This window comes from Sapajus apella, unplaced genomic scaffold (assembly GCF_009761245.1).
Source record: "Sapajus apella isolate SASKATOON/1434 unplaced genomic scaffold, GSC_monkey_1.0 scaffold23, whole genome shotgun sequence".
Lineage (NCBI taxonomy): Eukaryota > Metazoa > Chordata > Mammalia > Primates > Cebidae > Sapajus > Sapajus apella.
The window spans coordinates 10,991,939-11,018,698 of record NW_022436963.1 but is presented as its reverse complement, the minus strand read 5'-3'; the positions used below and the strand labels follow the sequence as shown (position 1 = coordinate 11,018,698).

General features: G+C 40.9%; 1 long non-coding RNA gene across 1 annotated transcript; it reads right to left on the bottom strand.

Annotated features, from left to right (window-relative positions):
• Positions 1-20,292: 20,292 nt before the first annotated feature.
• LOC116559178 lies at positions 20,293-26,235 on the bottom strand. The gene is made up of 3 exons (XR_004272362.1): positions 26,096-26,235; positions 21,362-21,371; positions 20,293-20,332 (listed from the first exon to the last, which is right to left on the bottom strand). It is a non-coding gene; the product is annotated as an uncharacterized LOC116559178 (long non-coding RNA).
• Between the last annotated feature and the right edge of the window lie 525 nt (positions 26,236-26,760).

Here is a 26,760-nt window from a genome sequence, read left to right as displayed (position 1 = left end):
CAGCGTTGCAGCCAGGAAGCTAAGGTAGTACAAACATTCTATTCCACTTACCAGCTAAAATTCACTACACATTGTGATAGGCACAATAATCTTCCCCCATCCCAAACAAAGATATCCTCATTCTAACCCCCAAGCCATGCATATGTAATGTTACATTTCAGGAGAGAATTATGGTCACAGATGAAATTGACATTGCCAATCAGCCAGTCCTAAAGTAGGAAAGTGGGGAGAGGAGCCCAAAGGATCCAGGTGGGCCCGGTGTAATCTCAAGGGTCCTTAAAAGGGAGGAAGAGGTCGAAGAACTGGACCTTCTCTGTTGCTGGCTTTGAAAGTGAAGCCAGAGGACCACAAACCAAGGAATGTATGCGGCCTCTAGAGGCTTGGAAAGGAAGGAAACCATTCCCTCCCAGAGGTTCTACATTGGTTTCCTAACATTGCCATTAGAAATGCCACCAGTGGTGGCTTAAACAGCAGAAACATTCACTCCCAGTAATGGAGGCCAGAAGTCCCACAGCAAAACATCAGCAGGGCTGCTTGTCAGCTCGCAGATGGCCGCCTTCTCACTGTGTCCTCACATGGTCTTCCTCTGTGCATGATTATCCCTGGTGTCTCTCTGAGCATCTGTATTTTTTCTTCTAATACAGGTGCCAGATTGCATTGGGGCCCACCCTAATGGCCTCCTTTTAACTTAATTACCTCTATAAAGATACTATCTCCAAATACAGCCATATTCGGTGGTCCTGGGGGTTAGGACTTCAATATATGAACGGTGAGGAACAGAAGTCAGCCCAATAACAGCTTCCAAATGGGAATGCAGCCCTGCCGACACTTTCATTCTAGCTCAGTGAGACCCCTGTCAGACTTCTAACCTACAGAACTGTGAGGTGACAAATGTGTGTTGTTTTAAGCCACTACGCATGTGGTAATTTATGTCAGCCGTAGGAAGTGAATACAAGCATCTTAAGCTAAGCTTTTTGCCATTATTAACTTAATTTTTACCCCCACATCAGCCTTATGAGAAGGCATCATCACTCCATTTCACATTGCTAAAAATAGTGATGCCTGAACTTAAACTTAGATCTGATAGATTCCAAAACCTGTGCTCCACCACCATCCCATCCCTCTGTAAAACATCCTAGATTTGGAAACTTTTGAAGTTTTCAGGCAGGATGAATATACAGAGTACCAGAGTCACCAGTCACCAGATGCACAGAGTTATCCAGTCCCAACCTCTCATTTAGAAAATGAAGAAAAAGTACAGAGAGAAGTGGCCTCTGGAGACCCAGAGCAAGTTTTCTGGGGGCCAAAGTATAGTCTAGGTCTTCTGGCCCCTAGCCCGGCACAACAGCTGCTCTTCCTCCTCTGACGGTGTGAACAGCCACCTCACATGTCCTACCCCATCCTTCCATAGCATCTCACTGAATTACCTTATGGAAAGGAATTCGAGACCCAAGTCCTGAATTAGACAGTGGCAAAGCTTGGTTTCAGCCCCATGGTCACTCTTAAGACTCTTCCACATTATCACATCTTTCACAGAAATATCCCATTATGAGAACCTAAATTGCATGTTACAATCTATCTTACATTCCCTGGTAGGGGTTTGGGGCCAAGCTACATAGCATGTTACCTCTCTTCAAAGCAGACTTAAGGCGACCTCAGAAACAAGAATAGCCTTTAAAACTCTGGTCCGAATCCCAAACTTTGGTCTGGGGTTTGGACAAACAAGGGTGTGAAATGACTTCATTTATATTAATTTATCTAGAAAAGTCAACAGTAGCTGAGAGACGTCTGAGCAATAGACTGTTAGTCTGCCATAGGAAAGTCAGGCTAAGACTCTGCAGGGCACATCACAAAGGTTCACACCACTTATGGCTTCTCTGAAACACCCTAGGACCTGGCTTTTATTTTCCTACTAAAAATTTTTATTGCATCTTCATTTGTGGGACACACTGGCCACATGGCTAATGGATTTGGGAATGGGTGACTTCCTTACACAAGATGGAATATTGACAGGCTGTAAATATGCCTAGCTAGTAATAATGCTTGATTCATATCACCATCCTATCCTGCTCAAGATGGAGAACTGCTGGGCTTTGCTCACCTATGGTGGGAGGAAATAGCCATGTTTTTAAGTTGCTGAGTGTAACAGGCCCATGGAGCTTTCTCTCTGCTGAATTTCAGCAGTGCTAGCTCCCTTTACCACCTGGGGAATCTCTTGAGGGAAATTTTCAGGGGATGATAGTGGGCTAGCTGAGGATATTTTTGTGTTACATGTTGGTTGCTCAAATATTGAGAGTGAATAACCCAGAAAGGTCAACTGTCTTTATCCACACATAGCAAGGTTTCCCATGAGAATTGTTTTTGCTGAAATGTAAAGGATATTATTTGGGGGCTTTAAACATGAAAGTAAAATGTCATAGAAACCGTCAGGTTGGATTTGCTTTAGGTTAGTGTCCTTGGGCTTCCATTGCCTACATAAAGCAACTAAACTAGCAAATCAGGACGTCTATGATGCTGATTCAAACCAAATTTTATTAATTTGAAATGAGACCACACTCTCTTCAAGTTGATGAACTTTCACATGTGCTTAAAATTTTAAGTGAGATTTCACTTGCAATGGATTGGAGAACACAGACGTCAACTGGGGTGATTATTTGTGATGAAATTATAGTCAAATATAACAAGGTTAACTAATTTTAAATACAAAAAGAGATTCCGTTACTGAATTTGGAGCATCAATGTGTGACTTTGTTGTTTTTTTAAAAACAGCTTTTATTATTATTTTCAATCTTCTCTGGAATAGTCTACACTTTGTCATAATAGTTACCCATTGAAGGTTAGGAAAGGGGAGACTAAGAAAGGAAGAGGGCCAGAGGTAATTAAACATTCTGTTAATATTTCAGATGTTGCATTCACAAGCATCTTACGGTTAGTAGCCCTGTTACCACATTCACATCCCATAGGCTCAATTCTACTGTCAATGTGCTCATATCACTCACAGGAAGCTGCAGAAGACAGCTTGCTATAATTTATTAGATGGTTTAACACTGTCAAGAGATTCTTTACCTGGTCCAAATCTCTCTGATTAAACAAGTACACATACACAGACACATACATACACACATATACACTTCTTAAAAGTTTTCTAAATCAGTCTTGAGACACTCACTTGGATTGGCTAATCCAAAATTCCCTCTTGGATTAATTACACTTTTCATTAGGCCGGAGATTATAAGGGCACATATATGACATAGCTTGCCATGACATATATGGACATAGTTGCCAATTCTTTTATTCTATTCTAATGAATAGAATAATCAATCATCTCTATTCTTAAAGATTGGCATAATCAAAAGAATTATACAGGCAACTGGAGTCATTTTCAGAAATGAAATGACTGACATGAAATAGCTGAAAAATTACAGTGACTGTCAGTTGTTAACTATGGATAAATATGTAATGACCCCAAGTGTTTCTCTAACAACATGGAAATTAAAATCATCACTTACTTGAGTCCTCTCCACTAAAAATAGGTTGGGACTTGCAGAAGACTAGCCTGAGCTTCCGTTTGCTCTCTTTCAATAGATAGACAGATAGATAGATAAGTCCAAACCTAGAAAACACTGGTTTAATTAAAGAAGGCCACTAGCTCATACATTATACATCATCTACTGCACTGTAACTAGATATTGCATGTAGGTGTTGAATTTACACTTGATTTCAAAGGTTAGGGTGCTTTTGTTTCATGTGACAGAGAAGAAAATGCAAATTTTCATTCTGCTTCTATAGTTGGAATGACTTCCCCCTGACTTTGTAGAAACTTGGTAATTCCTAGTGAATGAGATTCCCTATGGGATCCTTCTCTAGAGAGCAAGCTCAGGTCCTGCTTCAGCAGTCTATAGACAGAAAAGCACAGGGACTAAGACAGCAGGCAACTCAATACTATGCATCACCTCTTTCTGTTCCTCTAGTTTCTTAAAAAAGGCATCAAGATGACTCCCTCTATTTTAACAAATTCTAAAAATGTTTGCTTGGGACATAATGCCCAAATTTCCTCCTGGACCATTAGGACTTGTAACAAGGGAGATATGTTTTATTCATCTCTGTATCTCCGGTATTCAGTGCTATGTCTGCCAAGTAACAGGTGCTTGGTTTATTCAGCGAATAAATGAATAAATGAAAGACATCTGATATCTATAGCTCTTTAGTATTTCTTCTTTTGTGGCCCTCTACTCCTCTGTTAACCAGCCTTTCCTTGAATCTCTCAAGCATTCTTGAAATTTAATTTTCAGGCATGTGTGACTTATCCTGAATACTCCTTTGCCCCCAGTACTTTCCCTGATGGCCTGTCATTTGATGAAACATCAACATGTTTACTGCTATTCTTAGATATCGATCAGGTTTTCTCTCCACATCCCAGTCAACAGTTTGTAAAGAACTTTCAAGAACACTCATTCTCTCCCCTTCCCTGTGAGGTCATAGGTGGGCCACAGGAAACTACCATTCCCACTTCATAGACCAGAAAACTGAGGCTCAGGTGAGAGGTGGGACCCTAAACATGGGATTCGTTTCACTTAACCCACTTGATGCTGAAAATCATGCTTTATGTGGAGGTTTATATTCTGCATCTGAAGAGACTGCGGCTAAACAGAAATAAATGAATGACGGCAAGAGATCTAAAACTGAGCTTGTGCAAGTGTTTGTGAAACAGGCAGAAATTGATTAGACGGGGGGCTGGACACAGTGGCTCATGCCTGGATTCCCAGCACTTTGGGAGGCTGAGGCAGGTGGGTTACCTGAAGTCAGGACTTCAATATCAGCCTGACCAACATGGTGAAACCTCAACTCTACTAAAAATACAAAAATTAGCCAGGTGTGGTAGTACACACCTGCAGTCCCAGCTACACAGGAGGCTGAGGCAGGAGAATTACTTGAACCTGGGAGGTGGAGGTTGCAGTGAGCCAAAATCATGCCACTGCAATCCAGCCTGGGCAACAAGAGTGAAATTCTATCTCAAAAAAAAAAAAAAAAAAAAAAAAGAGAGAAAGAATTTGATTAGATGGCCATTTGAACACACCTCTTGAAAGATTGTTCAGGATGGGCAGGTCAGGTACCATGGACCACCTCTGCCTTCTGAGAGGGATGGCAGCATTGAAGAGTATTCCTTCCGCAGTCTCAGTCAACCTCATCTGGAGGGTGAGCTGAACTGCTCCGGAGAATCTCAGAGAAGGCTGGGTGCTGTCTTATTAGTGGGCATCATTGTCTTTTCTGCCTATACCCTTCACTGCCTCTTTGGCGACAATACCTAGATTTCTTGTGGGGAATTACTCCACTTTTCAGTGGGCCTGTGACCTCACTGGGCTCATCAGCCTATCTCCAGGGAATCTTGGTCCATGTACAGTGTCGGCCAGAAACACCCCAGTGCTGGCCCTTCTGCTAACACACTTCTCTACCTGTCCCAAACTGTCCCTTCTGAGGCTGGGCTATTCATCCTTCTCAATACTCTGAGTTTTCTTCTTCCAGGCAGTACTTCTCTTGCTAATAGGCCAGCGAGATTTGGGATCGGTTGCTTATAACTAAATTTGACTTGACTGATGTAGAAGAGAGGTGAAGTAAGAGATTTTCTATGAGTTTGATGGGCCTGGTAGCTGTTGCCCAGAAGTAGACCTGTCTGGGGTCTGTGTGTACTCCATGTCAGCTCCTGCTCAGCTATGACCTGCACTGCCAGGAAAATGTCCTTGTCACTTCCCATTGTGGCAGCCAGGGAACAAGGTACTGCTGTCAGACACCTACCCAGGAAATGGACAAGGGCAAAACCTTTGATATTGTCAGTTCAGTTGGAGAAGAGAGAGTGTCCTGATAGGCTAGCAAGAAACTCATGGGCCTTGGTTCTGGTTCTCCGTTTTCAGTACAACTAAAAGATAATGGCAGGAGGTGACAACATTTGGTGTCAGGCATGCAGACATTCAAGTATAAAAGGAATCTCTGAAGTCATGTGATGCTGGAAAAGATGTTCATTTCTGGAAAAAGGTGACAAGTGGTAAAACACATGAGGTAGGGCCAGTACTAGGGTGAAGGGGAGGTTTTCTATTTGAGACTATATGTGTATATGTTGGGGCGGTGGGGCCTCTGCTCAGCTCTTCCACAAACCCCTAGTCTGCTGAATATCTTTTAGGCCTGAGAGTGGCCATAGGTTGGGGAAAGAAAGAAAACCTTGGAACTTGAGCCTCGCTCTACACAAAGTGGACACCAAAGTAATCAGTGTTCCCTGTCCTGGAGGGTTTAGATAATGAGGGGGGAATCAGACTCCCAATTGAGCTGCTCCATCCTCAGGCAACTCATTCTCCCCTCCTGGCAAATCTCACCAGATGAACTGACAATAACAAAAATGTCCATTAATAAACACTTAATATATTCCAGAGATTGTGCTAAATGCTTCACATTCATGGTTTCATTTTATTTTCATGCCAACCCATAGAGTCAGTACAGAGTTTTTGTTGGGCTGTAGATAGACAGAGACACCTCACCTACACACACACACACACACACACATAAACACACACACTCTCTCTCTCTCTCTCACGTTAGGAAGGAGGAGGGGTAGGTGAATGCCAAAGCAACATGTAGCTGCCACTAATACTGTTCAGAGAATATGAGGACTTGCTTAATCTCAGGAGCTCAATTCTTGCTATGCTATGACCCTCTGAACTTTGTTCATCATTTCAGAGGAATGTAACGTTACTTTCTTATACACTTTCCTAAAGTATCTTATATTACTTTTATACCATTTCAGAAAGCATATAACAATCTTCGTTTATAAGAATGTTTATAAACATCAGACTCTGCTTGATCTTGAACTAAGGACAGTCTCAGAGAAGGCTCACCCTCATTGCTGAATGATATCTCTGCCTCTAGCTTTCTCCAAAATGCAGAACAACTCGTTTTCCCACCACTATTGTATGTTACAAATCACGTCTCAATGTAATAAGGTGAGAAAGAAGTAGGATTTGAACTCATAGCAGAAAAGCTGCCAAGACATTGTCTAGAGCCCTCTGGGGACTGACCCCATCAAAGTGATGTCCGTGTGTCCTGGTTCTGAGCACTTGGCTGTCTTTACTGCAATTACGGTATTTCCCTCAGTGGTCCTCTAAGGTATAGCCAACTACAGAGGCCCTGGCTAAGATGCCCTCTTGGCATGTGACCAGGTCTGTGATTTGAAATGGGGTTTCTGCAGGGCATAGGGAAAGAAACTTATCATGGGGAGATATTTGTACAGGATATCTGTACAAATATCTTCCTGGAGCCATACATTCAGGTTTTGGACTGGATTCATGAAGGTTCTCCCATACCTCAACACTTTCTCCCCAGATCTCCAAGTACCTAGCCCTAGAAACAGAACCCCCTTCCACTTGGCCAGCCCTGTAGGTTCTTGAAAGCAGTGTTCACACATTACCTCCCTTTCCCAATTCTACTCTTCAGGCCACCAGCCCCCTCCCTTCACTGGTCTACTCCATCATAGTGGGAGCCATCCAGGCCTCTTGTCTATCCTAGCAGCAGATCTGGGGAACAGTTCTGATACTTCAAAATATCTGTTACTACCTGCCCCAGGCCATGTCAGCAACTAACACTCCTGTGACACAGCTTGGCAGGTAGCTTCAGGGAAGTGACCTAATTTGATTTTCAGTGTCTTAAATAGCCATTATTGTTAGCTTTATTTTCCAGGCAGGGATGGGGAGGTTAGTTTCTCAGGTAAAAGAAGCATTATGGATTGCTAAAACATTATTACAAATTCCTTAAATACCTATGAACTAGAAAATGCATCATCAACTATAAAAAGCAAATCTTCTACTATAAATTATAGTTTAAGAATCACCTATGTGGTTGCCGTGTTGTTGTATACTCTATGAGTAAACATAAGAACATAATCAGTACCTATATATATAGATGCAGGAGTTTTCAAATTATTCCACCTTTAAGATAACGATTGATTCCCCAGAGGTGGATAAGAGATGAACTAGAAAATTCTAGCTTTCTCGCTTGCTGTCATTTGCTACATCTGATTTTAATACAAATCCTCAATGATTATACTATATGTTGTAAATGTATTTGTTACAAGGATTTAGATGGCAGAGCTGTATCTAATAAAATTGGGTTTGGGGTACTTAGTATTCCAAGGGTACTTAAAACAGAAACATCTGGATGACATGTTTTTAATGTACAATTGAAAAACCAAGGCTCCAGAGCGTAAGGGAACTTCCAAAGCCATACAGTGGCAGAATGGGGCTGGAGCCCAATTCCCCAACCCCTAGGCTGGGTCTCTTGCTATAGCATATCCATCTATAACCGTGAATCACTGCATTGGCATGGTTGAAACTATAATTTAATTGGTTGGTATATAATGACTGGGAACATCACTGAACCGTATTTATTCCACAGGGATTCTTCACTCCATAAGGATATTCCTGGAAACTGTCTCAATGACACTTTTTTTTCTTATTTTCAGAATTCAGAGAAACATTCTCATATATGTCTTGTGTTTGTCTTACATGACATCTGAGCTAGCATCAATTTAGGATCTGGAGGGGATTATGAAATCAGATGTTAAGGCTCATTTGAACAACCACAACTATAATAATTGGCCCTTGTCATGTGACAGGCATTTTGCCAAATGGTTTATATGCAATGTTGTGTTTAATCTTTAGTAAGAGGTGAAATCGTAACTTTTAAAAATCCCATTTTAGAGTTGTAGAAACTGAGTCTCAGAAAGGTCAATGAACTTGCCCGAGGTCACACAACTAAAAATCAGCAGAACATGGATTCAAATCCAGATTTGTCTTGATCTAACTCTGAACTGCTGAAAATACTGACTGTATCAAATAGTCACTGTCTGCGTAATTAGTCTTGGTGTAAAGATACAACCACAAGTGTCAGCAGGACAGAACGTAGAGCCACTTTCCAGTTCTGGAGGACAGGTACAATGAGTGCCCTTTTCTTCATAGCCTCTATAGTGCACACTGACATGGTTTGGGTTTGTGTTCTCGCCCAAACCTCATGTTCAATTGTAATTCCAAGTGTTGAACACAGGGCTTGGTGGGAGGCGATTGGATCATGGGAGTAGTTTCTCATGAATGGTTTAACACCATCCCCCTTGGGACTTGCCTGGTGACAGTGAAAGAGTTCTCACGAGGTCCAGTTGTTTAAAAGTGTTTAGTACCTCCCACTCTCTCTCTTGCTTCTGCTTCCGCCATGTGAGATGGCTCGCTCCCACTTCACCCTCTGCCATGACTGTAAGTTTCCTGAGGCCTCCACAGAAGCTGAGCAGATGCTGGCATCATGCTTCCTATACAGCCTGCAGAACCGTGAGCCAATTAAACCTCTTTCCTTTATAAATTACCCAGTCTCAGGTCTTTCCTTACAGCAATGAGGGAATGGACTCATACATACCCTGACTAGTATGGCAGTGATGGAATGCTATCACCTTTACAGATACACAGTGAAAGCAGCTCATGAACTTAGCCAGGGCCTCCTCCCCACAACCCCTATGTTTTAGGGTCCTCCTTCCTTTGTCTCAGACATACACTGCCAGACCACAGTCCCTTTAGGATTGCTTTTTAGTCTATAATATTCTAATGTATCAGACAGAATCCAGAGAAGTAACAACATACTGCCACACACTAAAGTGAGAATATTTCTTGCCAGCGTGAATTATTTATGGTCTAACAGTTAACCAGTCACTCAACTTGAGGATTTTGGCACTGTAGGGCTGTTTTATTACCCTCAGCATAAAGACACCTTGTACATAAACAACATTTACTATGACAGTCTGCTAGCTGGCTTGTTAAAGCCATGCTGTGTTGGGACAAGATTGTTATAGCTGAAGCAGAAAGCACTGTGCTGCTTTTGTTCACCTCTGTATCAGCACACCTGGCTCACAGTAAGTGCTGATATATGTTTGTTAAAATATTCACCATTACTTATGGAGCACCTACTATGTGTCAGGTTATTCTCTAGACATTGGGGATACAAAGGAGAGAAGAGAGTTTCTGTTACTGTGAGGCTGACATTCTAATTGGAGGAAACAGACAATAAAGTAATAGATTAATACCAGTGCTTTGAAGAAAAATAAAGCAGAGCAGGGAGGACTGGGAATGGTAAAAGGACGGCTGTGGTCTAGGACGGCTTCTCTTGTTGGGCAACATGTGAGCAGATATCTGAATGATGTGAGAGAATGGTGAGAAGAATACTCCAGAAAGAACACATAGTAAGAGCAAAGGCCCTCTGGCAGGTATATGCTCCACGTGTTTGAGGAACAGCCAAGAAGACAGTGTGCATTTGAAAGTCAGTATTCGATCACTGTCTTATACCAGTCAGTGTGCACAGAGGAGGCTGTGAAGAAAAGGGCATGAGTAAGAAGAGGACAAGGGGAGAAGGCAAGGTAATAGAGTTACTGGGGAGATTGCGGGTAATGGAGGGTAGAGGGGGTGGCCTGACTATACAGAGCTTCATAGGCAATGAATATTTATTGAATAGATGAATAAATAAATGAATGAGTGAAGTATTGAATGGATAGAAAAGTACTAGTCCTGTGCCATGTGTTAGGACAAACAGAAGCCGTCTTCTTGTGACCTTAGAACTAATCATACAGCTTCCATTGGCTAAATTCTTACAATGTGCCAAGCAGTCTGCTAGGCATTTTGCCTAGCATCTACTTTACTCCCGTGACTACCTCAGCGAGGACACATGACCCTCTTCTAACTGTGAGGACATGGAGGCACAGAGCGGTGAAGGACCTGCAGAAGGTCACAATGTGGTAAGTAATGGAGCTAGGGCACAAGCCCTGGTTTCCCTGAATGCAAATCCTATGTTCTAAGGTGCTTCTGCAATGGGGACCCCTGGGCAGGAAGGTCTGACTCAACATGAAGAAAGAGTTTACAGGAGAGTAGAGCTACGTGGACATGGAATAGGCTGTCTAGAGAAAAAAGAAGCTCCTCTGGATGGAACGCATCCAAGTAGATCCTGGATATGGAAGTAGGGACTTCAACATCTGCTCAGGTGTGGGGCAAGGTGATCTCTGAGACCTCAGCTAAACCAGAAAGTCTCTCAGAGTCTGTTTCTTAATTTGGATTTGAGCCTTTCTTTCTGAAGGCCTAAAAATAAATGCCAGGTAAAATGTAATATTTATAATTCTTACATGTTATAAAGAAACCCTAAGTTAGCACTAGTGGATGTTAGCCCTTAAACAGTGTCTAGAATATGTAAATAATTATGGAATGTATAAATCAGTTATTGTTTATTTAAAACTTGAAGTAACTGTTTTAAATTACAAAAATTATATACGGCCAGGTATGGTGGTTCATGCCTGTGATCCCAGCACTTTGAGAGGCTGAGGCAGGTAGATCACAAGGTCAGGAGTTTGAAACCAGCCTGGCTAACATGGCAAAGTCCTACCTCTACTAAAAATACAAAAAATAGCCGGGAATGGTGGCCCATGCCTGTAGTCCCAGCTACTCAGGTGGCTGAGGCAAGAGAATTGCTTGAATGCGGGAGGCAGAGGTTGCAGTAAACCGAGATCACGCCACTGCACTCCAGCCTGGGTGACAGAGCAAGACCCCATCTAGAAATAATAATAATAATCTTATATATTCACCAAATGAATTTAAAGAGAAGTATAATAAAAGTTAATTGACACTCTCCCTCTAATATGTACAATTCTAACCCCTTGAAGTAACAAATATCAACCCCTGAGTGTGCTTTCTTCTTCTTTTAAATTTAATGTAACATGGTCACCTTTTCATATCAGTAACTATGTTTCTTTTATATACACACACATATATATAATTTTATTATTTAATTTTTAATTCTAATTCTTCTTTTTTTGAGACAAGGTCTTACTCTGTCACCAAGGCTGGAATGCCGTAACGTGATCATAGCTCACTGTAGCACTGAACTCCTGGGCTTAAGTGATCCTTCCACCTCAGCCTTCCAAGGAGCTAGGATTATAAGTACATGCCACTACATCTAGCTAATTTTTTTTTTTTTGAGATGGAGTCTCACTCTGTTGCCCAGGCTGGAATGCAGTAGCACAATCTCAGCTCACTGCAACCTCAGCCTCCCGAGTTTAATCGATTCTGCTGCCTCAGCCTTCTGAGTAGCTGGGACTAAAGGCACGTGCCACTGCACCTAGCTTTTTAAATTAAATTTAATTTAATTTTTTATTTTTAGCAGAGATGGGGTTTTACCATGTTAGCTAGGCTTGTCTCAAACTCCTGACCTCATGTAATCTGTGTGCTTTGGCCTCCCAAAGCGTTGGGATTAAAGGCATGAGCCATTGCACTGGGCCAGTAGCTATGTTTCTAACATATTTTTTTTAATAGTTACATAATATTCCAAGGTACAGATAGGATGATTTATTTATTCCCCAACTGATGGGCATTCATGCTGTTTCTGGTTATTACCATCAACAATGCTACAATAAAAATGCTACAATATAAAGGAGACCCAGTGTCCATTAGCAGTCATTCCTCACTCCTTCCTCACCCCAGCCCTTGGCATCCACTAGTCTTCTATCTCTATGGATTTATTTACACTGAATATTACATATAAATCAAATTATACAATACGTGTGTCATTTTGTGTCTGACTTTCTTCACTATCATAATACTTTCAAGGTCAATTCAAGTTGTAGTATGTAGTCCTTCATTTTTTTTTATGTCTGAATAATATTCCATTATACAGATAACGTAAACTTTGTTGTTTGGGAATTGGAATCTATTTTTGTAAATGGTGTGAGGTAGGGCTTTAATTTGATAAAGTCATAGATTTTAAAGAGATATTTTATTTTTATTGTAGACATCAATGTCCAAGAGGAAATAAAAATGAATTAGTATTCTCCAAATGCATTTATATTTCATCACCCACATTAACAAGAGACCTAAGCACTTTCAACACATCCTGTAGCGATACTTGCCAGAGATAAAGCAAGATCTTACTTAAACAACAAATTACCAGCCTTTACCTTAGCTGTCTAAGCAATCACACTGATTCATGGACCTCCTAATGGTTCCCCTCTGTACTTGGCATTAGCAGGTTTGTGGAGTGACATTTATTCAATTAATGTATTAGCATAATATGGCTCCTCTTAAAAGACACTTAAAAGATACAGCATTCTGTTTCAAATCCATGTGAGCTGGAAGTTCAGAAATAGCATTGGTATTCCAGTTAATCTGTTTTCTAAATGTTCATTCCAGAGAGGTGGAAACTTTTGACCTTGATGCTGATTATGATTAGCATAGCAATCACTCTTCTGTAATTAAAAGGCAAATGAAAATTTTCTTTGGCTTGTTTATTAATTCCCTTATGAATCTTTTTTTCAGCAATGAAGACAAAGTATTTTGTGAGGAGCACAAGGGAATGTGGGTACAGTCACCCCAAAGATAGAGACTAAGACATTCCTTAAAGAATACCACTTCCTCCTGGTTGGCTCCAGGGAATAACATTAACCTGAAATCTCAATGTGTGTTCCGAGGTCTCTCCTCTCCTCCTCCTCCCTAGGTCTAGCAATAATTTGCAAACACATAGCCCTCCTAATTAGCCATCAGAGTGACATTCATTTTATCTACTGATTTTCTGACAGCCCAGAAAGTGGAGGCCAAGACCCTTTTGCAGCAGAGGCAATGGTTAAAAACCACTGCAATGTGGGACCAGCCATTTCCAAATTTTTCCTCTTATGGATCTGATGCTGCAGGCTCAGATTCCCAGGACCCCCGCTCAGCCCCAGATCTCTGCCTCTCCATGTAGAGCTTGATTTACAGCTGTGAATAATGTTTTAGGTCACAATTTTAATAATGTCTATTATTTATGGATCACTTGGTATGCACAGGCACTGTGCTAAGTGCTTTTCATGCTTTATGTCATTTAATCCTCTGAATAGCATTAGGTGGGTATGATTATTGATCCCAGTTTTTAGATGAGGAAACCGTACCATTGAGTGACAGATAACTTGCCCAAGGTTACCCAACTAAGTGTGAGAAGTGGGATCTGGGCACAGCTCTTCCTGACCTCAACACCCTTGCTTTAAGCCAAAACTGTTCCGTCTTCCCAAGTCTTCTTCACACTGCCACTTGCCTCTTCTGGAACCAAAGCCACCACTGACTTCAGACATGCCCCTTGTAGTAATGATGCAGTGATGGCAATGACAGTAATAGCGAACACATGTGCCAGGCTCTCTGCTACATGCTTTTCATATATATAGTACACTAATAATCCTAGGAAACAGGTCCTATTATGATTTCCATTTTGCATGGGAGAAAACTGAGGCACAGAGAAGCCTCACAGCCAGAAAGCAGCAGAGGTAGATTGGAGCTGGTGCTGTTAGTGAGCTTTGCCATTGCAGTTGAGATGCCTCAGTGGTCCAATTTACCAAACTGGCTTTGTAGTTCACTCCCAGGTAGGATGTAGAAATTCCTCTTTTATGACATCTTTCCAGGTTGCTCCTCTGCTATTGTTCATTTACACCTGTATTGAGATAATCTTTAAAGCCCTCCCTACTCTGGGATATTTTTTTTTCTAACAATGCTCTCAATGCTGGGGGCTCATTTCTGTGGCCCCTCAATAATCAGTGTTGCATCTGGGCCTTTGAGTCCTGCTCTGTTCCTGTGATGCCCTGCAAGCTCCCTGCTGCTTTTGATGTGGAATCCTCAGCTCTGTCATCAACAATCACCCAGCAGGTCATTGTGCAAATTTTTCCAGAGCCTAAGCCAGCTCTCTCTACTGAGTGAGGCTTGGGGTGGAGGAGAGGGGAGGAGAGGAGAGTAAGAAAATGAGAATGGGTTTCACAGACGGAGAAGATGATAATGGAGGCACAGACAAGGGAGCTCCTTCATGGGGCAAAAGATCCACTGCAATTTCCTACTAATACTACCTTGATTTGGACAGAATTATAGACTTCTAAGAACAGATATCAGAAATAAATTTGTTGACCTTGGGGTACTGAATTTTATGATTATTCTTTTGATATATTTCCAAGGTGACCTCAAATAGAAACTAGATACAATTTGCATTGAGTCTTGCTTTAAAATCACTACATACCCAATGAGAGTAATAACAATAATGACATTACAAAATGATATTTATTGATAACTTATTTGTGTGAGAGGCACTATGTTAAAAGCCTTGAGTGTGTTAACTCTTTAATTCTAGGAAAGGAAGTGCTATTATTTCCCCCATTTGCATGTGGGTAAATTGAGAGATTAGATTAAGAGCCCAGGCTTCTCAGCTCGATGCATAGCCCACACGTTTATGCTGTTTGGTCTGCTGTAATCAAGAACTTCCAGAGACAGAGCTCACTGCCATGATGATGAAGACTTTTTAAAGCCCTAATTGCTAACATCTATTTCTTTGTGTCCTGCAGGTGACAGGGTCTTTTATATACATCATCTGATTTAGTCCTTACTTTTCTGAAGAAAGTACTATTACCATTTCACTTTAAGGATGTAGAAACTGAAACTCAGAGAAGTTAAAGATAGTTGCCCAGGGTCAAATGGCTAGTGAGTGATAGGGTCAGCACTTGAACCCAAGCTGTACCTGATTCCAAATCTAGTTTTTAAGAATGTGTTATTTTTTGCTCTTTCACAGTATAGCATTGTGATCAAAAAAAGATGGTTAATTTTCAATTTAAAAAAATGAATATCTTATTAGGAGTCTAGATTAATGCCTTCTCCCTATTAGAACTTTATACCAAAGTCAGTGCATAACTAGCATTGACCTTGGGGGCTATTCAGACCTTCATTCCTATTGAGTAACGTTATTATTTGGAAATCTAGAAATCTTGTACTTATTCAATTTTGCAGCTGGGCACAGTGGCTCATGCCTGTAATCCCAGCACTTTGGGAGGTTGAGGCGGGTGGATCACCGGAGGTCAGGAGTTCAAGACGAGCCTGGCCAACATCATGAAAACCCATCTTTACTAAAAATACAATTTTGCCATTGATGGAAAGTTTTCTATTTTTCCCATCCTTCCTCTCAACATACTTTTTGTCCTTGGACTGTGTTTATCTCTGAATCTGAGCATCTAATCCATTTTAGCTTTAACTCTTTAACCTTATTCCATATCTCTAGGTCCAGCCAATCTCTCTTCCCCAAGCTCCAGAACTCATTTTTACCCATCCCCTGGGCACTGCTGATGCTCCATACTAGAGACTCATCATGTCTGTGATGTGACAAACCAGGACCTCCCACTGACTTCCCAATTTCTGATTATAACACACCTATTCCTAAACTGAAACTCCAGGATCCTCTTTGGTACTGCTTTCTTCTCTAAAATCTAATTTATTCATTCCCTTATTCACCTATTTACTGTGAGTGAAGCAGTAGAGTACAATTCATACTCATCACTTCATTAATTCATCCACTCATTGAATCTCACACATCTGCTACTAGACCATGTATGCTAGGCTAGATCAAACAAAAGAGCAAGTAGAGAGCTTTGTGTATTAATATGTAACAGGGAGTGGATGATAAGTGCACAAAGTAAGGCAAGTATCGGATTTCAGAAAAGGAAGAGATTATTTTCAGCTGAAGAGCAGCTGGTGACCATCTCATATTCCCTCCTTTTCTTCCCTGCCCTTAGCCATCACCAGATCTCAAGCAAAAAGATATAAAGGAAAGTTCATTGTCTCACTCTGAGATCCAGGCTATTCACAATAGCTCAGAAATCCCACATCATCTAAGTCTGAGTCATCTCAGCTTTAGATTTTAGTCTATGTAACAGGAAGCTTCTGGAAAGCTTTAATCAGAGAAAAGCATCATTATCTTAGTGAGGACTTTAAAACATTTGTTCTGGATACTGTATAGAGGAGTAAGAGCAAAAACTGGAAGGAGCCTATTGAGCTGGTTCAGTCAAGAGGCTGACATTATTCTCTATGATCCAGACTGGGTATTGGCAAATTACGATATATGGACCAAATTTGGCCCACAGCCTGTTTTGTAAATAAAGTTTTACTGGAACACAGCCATGCCTATTTGTTTACATATTGTCTATAGCGGCTTTCATGCTATGACAGCAGAGTTGAGTAGCTGGTTGCAACAGAGACCATCTGGCCTGCAAGGCTTAAAATATTTCTTATTTGGCCCTTTACAGAAAAAGTTTGCCAACCCCTGCTCTAGACACATGACCTCCTTTCAAGTTTTAGAGCATAAAAAATGTTTTCTCACCTTGAGGAATAGCACATGATATTCTATCTGCCTGAAGCATTCATCCTCCCTTTTGCATTGAATCTTTCTTGGCCTTCGTGTCTCAGATTAAAGACCATGCAAGTCTTTGGAACTGAGAAGATACCCTCTGTTCAATCTTTCCACCCTGTTTGAATCCTTCATGGAATTTTTGTAATTGGCCATGGTTTTCAATTATGTATGTATTTGTTTATTGTCTAATGGTAACTGCCATATGGATGGGGGCCATGTTTGTTTTATTCATCATTGTATATCTAATAGTTGGTGTTCTTTAAATATAAGGTGCTAAATAGATGTTCTGTTCAAAGAATTGAAAATTAATAACATTACATGGTTGTTGGAAGACATTTAATGGATTTCATATATTTTTTAAATATAGAAACTTAAAAAAAAAGTCTTCAATGAAACAGGCACAGCAAATGGTTGACTGCTTCTCACAAACTAGTAAGAAGATAGGTCAGGTGCAGTGGCTCATGCCTGTAATCCTAGCACTTTGGGAGGCCAAGGTGGCTGGATTGTCTAAGCTCAAGTGTTCATGAACAGCCTGAACAACGTGATGAAACCCCGTCTCTACTAAAATAAAAAAATTAGCTAGGTGTGGTAGCATGAGCCTGTAATCCTAGCTACTCAGGAGGCTGAGATAGGAGAATCACTTGAACCCAGGAGGTGGAGATTGCAGTGAGCTAAGATTGCGCCATTGTACTCCAGCCTGGGTGACAGCATGAGACTCCATCTCAAAATAAATAAATAAATAAGAAGGTAGAAACCCAAATAAAAAAGAATTAAAAATAATAAGCAAATTATTTGAACAAGTGCCCACCAAAGAGGATGTCCAAATATCCAATAAACATATGAAAAGCTCCTGCAACTTAATTTTTTATAAGGGAAGTGCAAATGAAAACAATGCAAATTGTAAATTAAAGCAATGCAAATCCACTAGAAGGGCTGAAACCTAAGAGACAGAACATACCAAATATCAGTAAGCCCATAGAAAAACAAAACTTTCTTACACTGTTGGTGGGAGCATAAACCATTGCAACTGCTTTGGAAAACTTTTAGCAGTATCTACTAAAGCTGAACTGTATTCACTGAGACCCAATAGAATTGCACACATGGGTTCACCTAAAGATCTATAGAAAATGTTGATGGTAGTGCTATTTGGAACAGCCCCAGACAAATACCTGTGAATAGGATAAATATTGATATAAATGTACACACACACAGACACACACACCCCAGAATACTAAATGGCAATGAATAATTTGTCACTTTACACAACCAAATGGATGAATCTTTCAAATGCAATATATATATAGAGAGACACCAGATACAAGACGACTTCATTAATGTGTATTTTTTTAAAGAACAGGTGAAACATAATTGTGCTATTAGAAGTCAGGGTAATGGTTATCTTTGGGTGAGGGTATGAACTGAAAAGGGGCCACAAAATATGCTGATGGAGAACTGTTAATGCTCTCTTTCTTGATCTGTGTGCTGGTTGTACCAGTATGTTAAGTTTTAAAAGATTTCTCTGATGCGTATTTTGAATACACGTACTTTTCTCAGTGTTAGACTTCAGTAGAAAAATTAAACAGAAATTTTGAATAGTTGAGTATTTTCTATAGTCTCTAGGGTGTTTGAGGCATGAGAAAGATAAAATATGCTTCCTGGAATATATACCCTTGGAGAAGGCTGTCTTTAAAACAAAATCTATAAGCCTGCTTCTCATCATAGAAGAGGACAGACCTTCATTGATCTGCACAATTATATTAGAAATAGACAAGCACATTTTGCATCATGGGCCATTAGTGGTTTACAGAACACTTTAAGAGCAACATCCTTGAGCACAGAGTGAAGAAAAAATAAAATATCAGTGATATTTTAGAAGTTAAAAAATATATTTCTTAAGAGTTCCAGTGACATTCCCCCACATGAACCTCACTACAAGCTTTGTGGGCAGGACAATCTATCCTCAGAGTACAGATCAGGAAACTGAAGTCCAAGAAAAATTTCATCCCTAGAAATAGTGTCAGATATGAGTTTCTAACCCTTGTCTTTGAGTTCTTTCAATATTCCAAGACTTCCTAAGTAATTTGTGTTTAAAGATGCTGTTCTAATGAGGAAAATTTTCTGAAAACACTGCACAAAGGATAATAACCTTTTAATATATATTAAGCATGTACGTAAGGACTAAAAACCACCGTGAATTTAGGGATGTTTTAAAATGAATTTATATTTTACTAATCATAGCTATACATATGTGTTTGGAAAGTGGTCATGTAAATAAGCCATTACGTATGTGTGTATGTCTATGTATATATTAATTCTGAGGATAACGTTTAATCCAAATACTCTAGTGGTCAAAACACTAAGGGTTGGGGATCAGAGAGCATGATTTGAGAATCTCTGCAGAGGCTGTGGTTTCTAGTCTTTCTTCAGATTTCCTGCAAAGACTCCTAGAGTTTGGATGTCATGTTCTAGCATTCCGGGATGAACACCAGCAAATGGGCTGCAGCCTTCGCTACCACTTGTTAGCCACCTGACTTGGTACGGCAGAGAGCTGGCATTCCAATCTGCCTCTTGTTCATGTTTCCTTCTGCAAACATCACCTTGTTTCATTTTAAGTAACCCCATTCCCCTACTCTCAGTTCAGATCATGTGGTAGGGCTGACCTCACTCCACCCCAAGGCCTGCTAATCAGAACATTCCATTTCCTAATGACAGGTGCAGTGGGCAAAAGAAGCAGACAGTCTTGGCAATTTGGGTAAAATAATTAGGAAATAGAAGTTTTTCTTTTTGGGTTGTTAAATTGCTAGGACATATACTGGAGCCATAGGCGGCCATCTAGACACTATCTGGGAAGAATCTACTAGGGAAAAAGCCAACATAGAGAAAACAGAGCCCAGAGATAGTGGATGAGTCTGACAATATCATTGGAGCACGTGAATTCATCTGTGCCTGAAGCTGGTCCTACCCTTGGACATTATAGTTATGCAAGTTAATAAATTCCCACTTTTTCTTAAAGTACAGCTAGTGCTCGACTTAGACCACGATTGGTTCCGACAGACCAGTTGTAACACAATTTGGTCGTAAGTTGAGTAGGCTATACTGTATGTACAGTACTGTGAAATGATGTTATAAAAATCTTTGTCAGAGAGAGGATCCAAGATGGCCGTTTAGGAACAGCTCAGGATTGCAGCTCCCAGTAAAAGCGCAGAGGGTGAGTGGATGCCGCATTTTTATTGCCCACAGACTAGGAAATTCCCAGGTGGAGGAGCTCCACAGGTCACCAGCGTGGCTGTTTCGGCCCCGCACGGCTGCTTTGTCGGCGCCCCAGAGCAGCGGTTCTCCATACAAAATACACCAGTCCGGGTGCCCTTTTGGCTGGCGATTGGAGCCATGGGAAGTCGCCCATTCGTCTGTTTAAAAAGGGGACTGAGCAGAGAATCAGGACAGTAGATTGCAGGGCAAAAAAATAAAAAATATAAAATAAAAAAGTGCCACAAACCTCAGTGCCGCTGTTCAAGCCAGCGCAGTGAGTGGCCGCAGGGGAAAACAAACAGACCCCGGCGCCTCTTCAACAGGCGACTGGAACACCAACTCAAAAAAGGCTCTGAGGCAGGGAGCCAGGCGATCAGGCTCGGCTGGTCCCACCCCCACAAAAGAACAGCAACCAGAAACTCTGGATTGAGAGTTTCACAGCAAGCGCAGCTGAGCCCGGGACGGTCCAGCTCTGTGGGGGAGGGGCGTCCGCCATTACCGAGGCAGCCCGTCGTTGCCAAGGCAACCCGCCATTGCTGAGGCAGCCTGCTGTTGCCAAGGCAACCCACCACTGCAGAGAGACTCCACCTCAACAGAGGCGGGCCACCATCGCCAAAGCAGTTCTAACTACACCCATATAAACAGGACTGCTGGGAAGTTCACTCGGCAGCGGGGCGGAGCCCACAGCAGCTCAGCAAAGCTGCTATAGGCCGACAGTGACTAGGCTGCCTCATTGCTGGGCAGGGCAGGTCTGAAGGAAAAAAAAAAAGAGAGAGAAGTCAGCAGCATAACCAAAACTCATAAAGCCCTAAATCCCTGGGACAGAGCACCTGGGAACAAAAAGCAGTTTATGAGTTCTGCTGCAGCAGACCTAAACGTACCTGCCCAGCAGCTCTGAATGAACAGAGCTCACAGCTCACCATTTGAGCTCCTATAAAGAAGAGACCATCTCCTCAAGCAGCTCCCTGACCCCTATATATCCAAAGAGCCACCTCATAAAGGAGAGATCAGATTGAAACTAGGCGGGTATCCTTCTGGGACAAAGATAGCAGCAGAAGAAACCTGGTAACAACCGTTACTGTTCAGCAGCTGCTGCAGATGAACCCCAGGCAAGCAGGGCCTGGAGTGAACCTCAGCAGACCTACAGCAGAGGAGCCAGACTGTCAGAAGGAAAACCAAGAAACAGAAATAACCTCATCATCAACAAACAGAACGTCAATCTGAAATATTTGACCCCAATATGAAAGCCAGCAACTACAAAGTCAACAGGTGGATAAATCCTTAAAGATGGGAAGAAACCAGTGCAAAAAGGATGAAAACACCCGAAACCAGAACACCTCTCCTCCTAAAAGGGATCACAACTCCTCACCAGCAAGGGAACAAGGTTGGAAGTAGAACGAGTGCGATGAAATGACAGAATCAGACTTCAGAAGGTGGGTAGTAAGAAATTTCTGTTAACTTAAAGAACATGTTCTAACCAAATGCAAAGAAACTAAGAACCTTGAAAAAAGATTTGATGAAATGCTAACAAGAATGGACAAAATAGAAAGGAATATAATCTCAGGAAACCCATCTCACATGCAAGGATACACAAAAGCTCAAAATAAAGGGATGGAGGAAGATTTGCCAAGCAAATGGAGAGCAAAAAATAGCAGGAGTTGCAATTCTCATCTCTGATAAATTAGACTTTAAAGCAACAAAGATCATAAGAGACAAAGAGGGACATTACATAATGGTAAAAGGATCAATGCAACAAGAAGAGCTAATGATCCTAAATATATACGCACCCAATACAGGAGCACCCAGATACATAAGGCAAGTTCTTAATGACTTACAAAGAGACTTAGACTCCCACACAATAATAGTGGGAGACTTTAATATCCCATTGTCAACATTAGACAGACCAACCAGACAGAAAATTAACAAGGATATCCAGGACTTGAACTCAGACCTGGACCAAGCAAACCTAATAGACATTTACAGAACTCTCCACCCCAAATCCATAGAATATACATTCTTCTCAGCACCACATCACACCTACTCTGAAATTGACCACATAATTGGGAGTAAATCACTCCTCAGCAAATGCAAAAGAACAGAAATCGTAACAAACAGTCTCTCAGACCACAGTGCAATCAAGTCAAACTCAGAATTCAAAAACTAACCCAGAACAACACAGCTTCATGGAAACTGAACAACTTTCTCTTGAATGTTGACTGGATAAACAATGAAATGAAGACAGAAATAAAGATGTTCTTCAAAACCAAAGAGAATGAAGACACAACATACCAGAATCTCTGGGACACATTTAAAGCAGTCTCTAGAGGAAAATATATAGCAATAAGTGCCCACATGAGAAGCAAGGAGAGATCAAAAATTGACACCCTATCATCAAAACTGAAAGAGCTAGAGGAGCAAGATCAAAAAAACTCAAAGTCTAGCAGAAGACAAGAAATAGCTAAGATCAGAGCAGAACTGAAGGAGATAGAGACACAAAAAACCCTTCAAAAAATCAATAAATCCAGGAGCTGGTTTTTTGAAAAGATCAACAAAATAGACAGACCACTAGCCAGATTAATAAAAAAGAAAAGAGAGAATAACCAAATTGATGCATAAAAAACGATAAAGGGGATATCGCCACAGATTCCACAGAAATTCAAACCATCATCAGAGATTATTACAAACAACTCTATGCACATAAACTAATAAACCTGGAAGAAATGGATAAATTCCTGGACACTTGCCTCCTCCCAAGCCTAAACCAGGAAGAAGTTCAAACCCTGAACAGACCATAACAAGGTCTGAAGTTGAGGCAGCAATTAAGAGCTTACCACCCAAAAAAAGCCCAGGTCCAGACGGGTTCACAGCCGAATTCTACCCGACATACAAAGAGGAGCTGGTACCATTCCTTCTGAAACTATTCCAAACAATACAAAAAGAGGGAATTCTTCCCAAATCATTTTATGAGACCAACGTCATCCTGATTCCAAAACTTGGCAGAGACTCAACAAGAAAAGAAAACTTCAGGCCAATATCCATGATGAACATAGATGCAAAAATCTTCAATAAAATACTGACAAGCCGATTGCAACAGCACATCAAAAATCTTATCCACCATGATCAAGTAGGCTTCATCCCAGGGATGCAAGGCTGGTTCAACATACGCAAGTCTATAAACGTAATTCACCCCATAAACAGAACCAAAGACAAAAACCACATGATTATCTCAATTGATGCAGAGAAGGCCTTTGACAAAATTCAACAGCCCTTTATGCTAAAAACCCTAAATAAGCTAGGTATTGATGGAACGTATCTCAAAATAATAAAAGCTATTTATGTCAAACCAACAGCCAATATCATACTGAATGGGCAAAAACTGGAAGCATTCCCCTTGAAATGTGGCACCAGACAAGGATGCCCTCTCTCACCACTGCTATTCAATATAGTATTAGAAGTTCTATCCAGAGCAATCAGGCAAGAAAAAGAAATAAAGGGTATTAAAATAGGAAAGGAGGAAGTCAAATTGTCTCTATTTGCAGACGACATGATTGTATATCTAGAAGACCCCATCATCTCAGCCCAAAATCTCCTGAAACTGATAAGCAACTTCAGCAAAGTCTCACGATACAAAATCAATGTGCAAAAATCACATGCATTCCTATACACCAATAACAGACTTAAAGAGAGCCAAATCAAGAACAAAATTCCATTCACAATTGCCACAAAGAGAATAAAATACCTAGGAATACAACTAACAAGGAACGTAAAGGACCTCTTCAAGGAGAACTACAAGCCACTGCTCAACGAAATAAGAGAGAACACAAACAGATGGAGAAACATTCCATGTTCATGGTTACGAAGAATCAATATCGTGAAAATGGCCATACTGCCCAAAGTAATTTACAGATTCAAGGCTATCCCCATCAAGCTACCAATGACCTTCTTCACAGAACTGGAAAAAATCACCTTAAACTTCATATGGAACCAAAAGAGAGCCCGCATAGCCAAGTCAATTCTAAGCAAAAAGAACAAAGCGGGAGGCATCACACTATCGGACTTCAAACTATACTACAAGGCTACAGTAATCAAAACAGCATGGTACTGCTACCAAAACAGAGATATAGACCAATGGAATAGAACAGAGGTCTCAAAGGCAACACAACATATCTACAACCATCTGATCTTTGACAAACCAGACAAAAACAAGCAATGGGGAAAGGATTCCCTGTTCAATAAATGGTGTTGGGAAAGCTGGCTAGCCATGTGCAGAAAGCAGAAACTGGACCCCTTCCTGACACCTTACACTAAAATTAACTCCAGATGGATTAAAGACTTAAACATAAGACCTAACACCATAAAAACCCTAGAAGAAAATCTAGGCAAAACCATTCAGGACATAGGTGTAGGCAAAGACTTCATGACCAAAACACCAAAAGCATAGACAACAAGAGCCAAAATAGACAAATGAGACCTAATCAAACTCTACAGCTTCTGCACAGCAAAAGAAACAGTCATTAGAGTAAATCAGCAACCTACAGAATGGGAAAAAGTTTTGCAGTTTACCCATCTGACAAAGGGCTGATATCCAGAATTTACAAAGAACTAAAACAGATTTACAAGAAAAAACTAACAAGCCCATTCAAAAGTGGGCATAGGATATGAACAGACACTTTACAAAAGAAGACATATATGAGGCCAACAAACATATGAAAAAATGCTCACCATCACTGGTCATCAGAGAAACGCAAATCAAAACTACATTGAGATACCATCTCACGCCAGTTAGAATGGTGAGCATTAAAAAATCTGGAGACAGCAGATGCTGGAGAGGATGTGGAGAAATAGGAACACTTTTGCACTGTTGGTGGGAGTGTAAATTAGTTCAACCATTGTGGAAGACAGTGTGGTGATTCCTCAAGGACCTAGAAATAGAAATTCCATTTGACCCAGCAATCCCATTACTGGGTATATATCCAAAGGATTACAAATCGTTCTACTATAAGGACACGTGCACACGAATGTTCATTGCAGCACTGTTTACAATAGCAAAGACCTGGAACCAACCCAAATGCCCATCGACGATAGACTGGATAGGGAAAATGTGGCACATAGACACCATGGAATATTATGCAGCCATCAAAAACGATGAGTTTGGGTCCTTTGTAGGGACATGGATGAACCTGGAAACCATCATTCTCAGTAAACTGACAGAAGAGCAGAAGATCAAACACCGCATGTTCTCACTCATAGGCGGGTGTTGAACAATGAGAACACATGGACACAGGGAGGGGAGCACTACACACTGGGGTCAGTTGGGGGGAAATAGGGGAGGGACGGTGAGGGGTGGGGAGTTGGAGAGAGATAGCAAGGGGAGAAATGCCAGATGTAGGTGATGGGGAGGAAGGCAGCAAATCACACTGCCATGTGTGTACCTATGCAACAATTTTGCATGTACCCCAAAACCTAAAATGCAATAAAATAAATAAATGGGGAAAAATATAAAAATAAAAATCTTTGTCACCTTTTATCATAATTTTCTTTCATTATTGTTATATATCATAATTTTCTTTGTTCATTTTATGCCATTTGTATCATCTGGGATAACAGCTGAAATGGTGCAGGCGGAGATGGTAGTGCTGCCGGAAGCTGGTCCGCACTGTCGTATGCCCAGCTGGGCAATGCTTGTGCTGCCAGACGCGGAGCAGTCGTGGCTAGTGATTGTGGTCGTAAAGTCGAATGGTCGTAAGTTGCATAGGTCATAAGTCGATCAAAACCTGTAATTGGATTTGTGCTTCTGGCTTTGCAATCAAATGAGCCCTGAACTATATTTGAGCAGATAACCTCTTTGTGCTTCAGTTTCCTTGACTATAGAAAGGCAATAATGATACTATCATACTCAAGAGTGATGATAAGGATCAGATGAGGTAATAAGTATAAAATCACCTGGTAAGTTATAAATTGGTAGAAAATGCTTATTAATGCATATTGTTGCCTTAATTATGAATCCACAAGAGAGGATATTACACAGGAACAACAGTAACATAAGAAAAGCCTTCCTCTTCTTTCTTCAGCATAAAGAGATTACAGCAAAGCCTAATAAGAGCTGAACATATGACTGTTCTTATAATTCCTTTTCTAATACAGATCTGAAGTTCCAAAAGTTCAACGGATCATGTGGAAGGAAGATTAGATTAAGCTCTGGGCTACAAAATGAATTGCAGCAGGAAGAAGCAGTGGCTGCTTCTTTAAAGAGATTTTTTTCATTCTACC